This window comes from Sminthopsis crassicaudata, chromosome 3 (assembly GCF_048593235.1).
Source record: "Sminthopsis crassicaudata isolate SCR6 chromosome 3, ASM4859323v1, whole genome shotgun sequence".
In the NCBI taxonomy this organism is placed as follows: Eukaryota; Metazoa; Chordata; class Mammalia; order Dasyuromorphia; family Dasyuridae; genus Sminthopsis; species Sminthopsis crassicaudata.
The window spans coordinates 294,525,375-294,531,374 of record NC_133619.1 but is presented as its reverse complement, the minus strand read 5'-3'; the positions used below and the strand labels follow the sequence as shown (position 1 = coordinate 294,531,374).

The following is a 6,000-nucleotide window of genomic DNA, read 5'->3' as shown; positions in this document are numbered from 1 at the left end:
TAATTCTCAGCAATGCAATAATCCGAGATAATTCTAAGATTTGTGATGGGAAATGCTGGAATCTGAATACAGATAGAAGCATACTGTTTTAACTATTTCTTTGTTTTGTTCTTTCTCATGGTTTTTCCCCTGAGTTTTCTCTCACAACATAACTGATTTAGAAATTTTTAACATGATTGTACATGTATTACCCATATTAGATTTCTTGCTGTCTTGGGGAGTAGGGAAGGGATGGAAGAAGAGAGAAAATAATGGAGCTCAAAATCTTACAAAAATGAATGTTGAAAACTATTTTACATGTAATTGGGGGAAAAAACTATTAAGTTATAAAAAAATATGCCACAGATCTACAGAAAGTGATTCCTTTGTTGTACTAAGAAGTGATTAGATTACTAGAACACCATGTTCTGTTCTGTGTTCCATAACTTCAAGAGGAATAAGAAGAACCTGGAGGATGTTAAAGAAAAAAAAAAAGTGACAGATGGCTAAAGATTTAAAAAAAAAAAAAAAAAAAGGGCATAAGATAAACTGTTATTCATTTAGTATTATTTCTTCAGGAGAAAAAAGGATTAGAATATGACTGTTTTATCATTTAGCAGTAGATCCTGAGGATCTTCAAGAAGAAATGTTTCACCATAGTATTAGAAATTTCCATGAAAAATAAGGAAAAATTTCATGTCAGTAAACAAATTTATGGGATCTCCTTTTTTAAATTGTGAAGATGTTCCTCTGGTTTATGTGTCTGCTTTATGCTGAGGTGATATACTAGATGATTTTGTGTCTACACAAAAAATTTATAATTCTATGTGTTTAAGAAAAATATAACCTAAAAATAAGATTTATTCATTTTCTTCAAGAGCACTCTGAAAGAACAATGTCTGTATAATAGAATAAATTTGGCACTACTTTAATACACCTTAATACAAACTTTAGATATGAGGCTTACAATAAAGTCTTTATAAATAACATGAATAAATAGTTTTATGATGATGTAAAAATATTTCTGCTTTAAAGAAACTAAATGAAGAGAAAATGCCAAGTGACAAGTGAGAATATTTTAAGGGCCAATTTGTACCAACTCTTTAAGATGCTAATGAAGTTGGCAAAATTCCTGGTATTCTGGGTATTTTGATTTGGAATAATTAGCAAGTATAGTATTTAATCTAAAACTGTACAAGGCATTAAGTATTGATATTTTACCAACTGGTATCAAAAAGCAGAAAAATCAGGAATTAAAATGAAAATTAACACTACAAAAGGGGATCTATTTTTAACTCCATTTAAAACCATGGAAATCTTTCAGCAGTCCTTTTGTGTCATAGTTTGGGTCTTCCTGTCTGAGAATGGTTAAGGGTCCCAGATGATGCTATAGCTGTTCCCACCAACACAAAACTTGCATTTGCAAATGAGCTGTGCATTCATACAAAAAAGAACAAACATAAATGACCATCTTCCCATGCATCTGCAGGAAGGGAACACAGAGATACTTCATTTTATATCTCTCAGTAGCACTAATGAGGCAGAAGATTTGTATAAAATGGAAGGGAATTTTGGACAAAACAGAGCATCATCATGATTGTTTTCATATGCAAATCTTCTGATCATGTCAGAAAAAAGACCTGGACTTTATTTATATGTCTTAAGCTATTCCTGTAAGAAAAAGAATGTTAAATTTAAGACTTGTTCACTGCTTCCTAAAAATAAACAAAATAAAATAAAACCCCTCAAATTTTCTAATAGAAAAACCAGGAGAGGAAAAATAATTTACTTTGTATTTACTTGAATTTTAATTATATACATGAGTAGCAACAAAAGTACAAGGAGTTCAGGGACTTATAAATTATCTCTAGGTAAAAGGATATCAAACCAGTACATTCTGATATATGGCATCACCAGAGATAACAAAGAGAACAAGTGTAATTTTTTCATGAAAAAGAAAGATACTTTATTGCATTCAATATCAACATCTCTGGCATCTTTCTTTATCTGCTCAAAATACTGGTTTCTGAATGGAGTCTTTGGAGTACATCTAAAAAAAAGAGAGACAAGAAAAACAGAAAAACATGAACAAGATTAGTTCTGAAAAACAATGGCTACTATAAAAATTGAGGGTGTTCTTTTTTATAGATGTTTCATATTTAAATAATTAGAGAAACTATGGAATGAAGGAAAAGCAATGATATTACTACAAGACTAATGCATTCTAGGCTAGGAAAAGGGCAATTATTCTCTCTTTACATATGAAAAGCTGAGGCTCAGAAAGGTTAAAGTTCATTTAACATACTTCTGATTTTTTTTTTATCTCACACACAAAAAATTTTTTTCATTTATTTAAAGATACATACACACAACCCAGAAGATGTTACAACAACAATAAATTTTTTTTCTATATTAGTTTACTTCATAAATTTTTTTAAATTGAGGAACAGAGAAATGTTAGAGACTATTCATTAGCTATGTCTAGTACAGAAAAGAATACATAAACTAGTCAACATCTCATCTTTCTTATGATACTTTATGAATCTTTTCTGGATCTTCCTCTTAAGTGAATAGAAATTACACATAGAATGAAATGAGGCTACAATTCAGGGCATTATGGAAAGGTTTCATATAACTGAATGTAAAAAAAAAAAACACCAAAAAAATCTCCATGTTTTCTTTAAAGTTCTAAAGAAATGATTTCTGAGAATTTCTAAACAAATAGCCAGATTTGAATCTCAAAAGGGACTATGACTTCAAACAGTAGGAAAAATAAAAGGGAAAATAAGTCTTCTTAAAAACAATATTGCTCTTTAATCCTTTTAATTGCAGAAGATGACAGTCACTTTTTTTTTAAAAGTTCATTATTTGGTTCTATTGTGTCATTTACTATACTGGAAGTTGCTGAGTGCTTCAAAACTTTCTGTAGTTATTTTCTATATAGTAATAATGTGTGGGAAAAATATATATCTATAAAATCCACGTAGTAATAATTTGGGGAAAATAGTTCTAGTAACTTTTTTAAAATATTCACATTCCAATTGGCAAAATTATTTTTTAAACAAATTTTGTTATCCTCTATAATTGTGCTAAGCGAACAATCTGCATATCATATGTAATTGTAATGTTTTGTATTAGAACCATCTACTTAAAGATTTCAAAGTTCAAAAAATACTAGATATTTAAAGCAAAAGCTCAACATACCTTTATAACTAGTTATCTGTAAATCATATGGCATTATGTGCACAGATAGAATAATGTTAATAACTAGTGTGGCTGACATATTCAGCATAGGGAAAGGGGAGAATAATTTATTAAAAGTCTATTATTTGACATAAGAAAACAGAAGAAAGTTCACAAGGGGGATATAGATAAGCAGTTTTGGAACTACCATATAAAAATTTAAAAAACCAAGTTGTACATAATGGAGAGTCATTATTTCATATTCAGTGTCTTTTTCTGTTCTTTCTATAGTACAATCTCCTGTTTGTCAAGTTCACAATGATAAAAAAGAAAAAAATAATTTAAAGACTCCATTTTTGCTAGGCACTGTGCTAAGCACTTTACATATATCATTTTATTTGATTCTCACAGCAACCCTCTGAAGTAGGTGCTACTATTATCCTCATTTTATAGTTGAGCAAACTGAGGCAGGTAGAAGTTGAGTGACTTGTCTGGGATCACATAACTATTTAGTCTGAGGTCACATTTGAACTCAGGTTTTTCAGACTGAAGGCCCAGCATTCTATCTACTGGACCATCAGCTGCCTACAAGGGATTCAGTAGATTAAAAACAAAATAAAAACAAACAAAAAAACCTTTACATGGTTAACTGAACACAAATAAAGAAAATACAGTTGATTTCTTTAAACCTGACCTATTTATCCTCAGCTTACCCATTTGTAAAATGGGAATAATTATGGCTATATTACCTTTCTGTTTTAAAATGTACTACAAGCATACCAAGATAAGATCAAAATGGGTCCATGATTTAGGCATAAAGAATGAGATCATAAATAGACTAGAGGAACAAAGGATAGTCTACCTCTCAGACCTGTGGAGGAGGAAGGAATTTATGACCAGAGGAGAACTAGAGATCATTATTGATCACAAAATAGAAGATTTTGATTACATCAAACTAAAAAGTTTCTGTACAAACAATACTAATGCAAACAAGATTAGAAGGGAAGTAACAAATTGGGAAAATATTTTTACAGTTAAAGCTTCTGATAAAGGTTTCATTTCCAAAATATATAGAACTGACTCTAATTTATAAGAAATCAACCATTCTCCAATTGATAAATGGTCAAAGGATATGAACAGACAATTCTCAGATGAGGAAATTGGAACTATATCCACTCATATGAAAGAGTGTTCCAAATCACTACTGATCAGAGAAATGCAAATTAAGACAACTCTGAGATACCACTACACACCTGTCAGATTGGCTAAGATGACAGGAACAAATAATGATGAATGTTGGAGGGGATGTGGGAAAACTGGGACACTAATACATTGTTGGTGGGGTTGTAAAAGAATCCAACCATTCTGGAGAGCAATTTGGAACTATGCCCAAAAAGTTACCAAACTGTGCATACCCTTTGATCCAGCAGTGCTACTACTGGGCTTATATCCCAAAGAAATACTAAAGAGGAGAAAGGGACCTATATGAGCCAAAATGTTTGTGGCAGCTCTTTTTGTTGTAGCTAAAAACTGGAAGATGAATGGATGTCCATCAATTGGAGAATGGTTGGGTAAATTATGGTATATGAAAGTTATGGAATATTATTGCTCTGTAAGAAATGACCAGCAGGATGAATTCAGAAAGGTTTGGAGAGATTTACATGAACTGATGCTGAGTAAAATAAGCAGAACCAGAAGATCACTATACACTTCAACAACAATAATGTATGAAGATATATTCTGATGGAAGTGGATATCTTCAACATAAAGAAGATCCAACTCACTTCCAGTTGATCAATGATGGACAGAAATAACTACACCCAGAGAAGGAACACTGGGAATTCAATGTAAATTGTTAGCACTACTGTCTATCTACCCAGGTTACTTATACTTTTGGAATCTAATACTTAACATGCAACAAGAAAATTGGATTTACACACATATATTGTATCTAGGTTATACTGTAACACATGTAAAATGTATGGGATTGCCTATCATCTAGGGGAGGAAATAGAGGGAGGGAAGGGAAAATTTGGAAAAATGAATACAAGTGATGATGTTATTTAAAAAATTACTCATGCATATATACTGTCAAAAAAATTTTATAATTATAAAATTTTTAAAAAATAAACAAATTTTAAAAAATCTTCTTAAAAAGGTAAAAAAAAGTACTACAAGCATAACAGTAATCAGCAATATAATCAACTAAGATTGCTTTGTAATTATTTATATTTAAACGAATGACATTTAATGCATAAATTATCAAAAACTTTTCAGTCACTCCCTTTAAGCATCCAATAAATTTCTTTGTTCATTCACTCCCATTTGCTTTTTCTTTTAGGTAGTCAGTTGGCAGGACCATTTGTTCTGTTTCTACTTTTTTTTTCATTTTTCATAAAGTTCCCTTGAGATTGTTTTATCCTATTATTCTAATACATCAACATGCAAGAATTTAACAACTCCTCTATTATTAGATTTAAATTGAATCTAAATTTCTTTTTTTTAGTAACAAATAATGTTATAAAAATCTTTAACTACATAGTTACTTTTTTGTTCAGGTTTGATAATATTCCCAACAAGAGAATTATTAGGCCAAATGGCATGGTAATTTTGGTAACTTTAATTAGATAAATGCTTTCATTTTACTACCTTGAAATTTTAGCAGCAGTGACAAAAATGTAAATCTGTTTCTTCGTAACTATACCAAAATTCAATTTCATTGACTTTAATTGTTTTTTGTCAATTTTATGGGTGTGAAATAGTACTTTGAGTTATTTTAATGCTTAACTCTATTAGTAAGATTGAACATTCTCTAAGTGTTTGTTAACAATTTGCACT

At 30.3% G+C, this 6,000-nt stretch overlaps 1 protein-coding gene across 1 annotated transcript in view; it reads right to left on the bottom strand.

Moving 5' to 3' along the window:
- Positions 1-1,763: 1,763 nt before the first annotated feature.
- The window catches only part of APOO (apolipoprotein O), a 65,657-nt gene continuing 61,420 nt past the window's right edge, over positions 1,764-6,000 (bottom strand). Inside the window, exon 9 of the mRNA XM_074300919.1 lies at positions 1,764-2,029. The gene's annotated coding sequence lies outside the window, so the exon portion shown is untranslated. The remainder of the gene's footprint in view (positions 2,030-6,000) is intronic.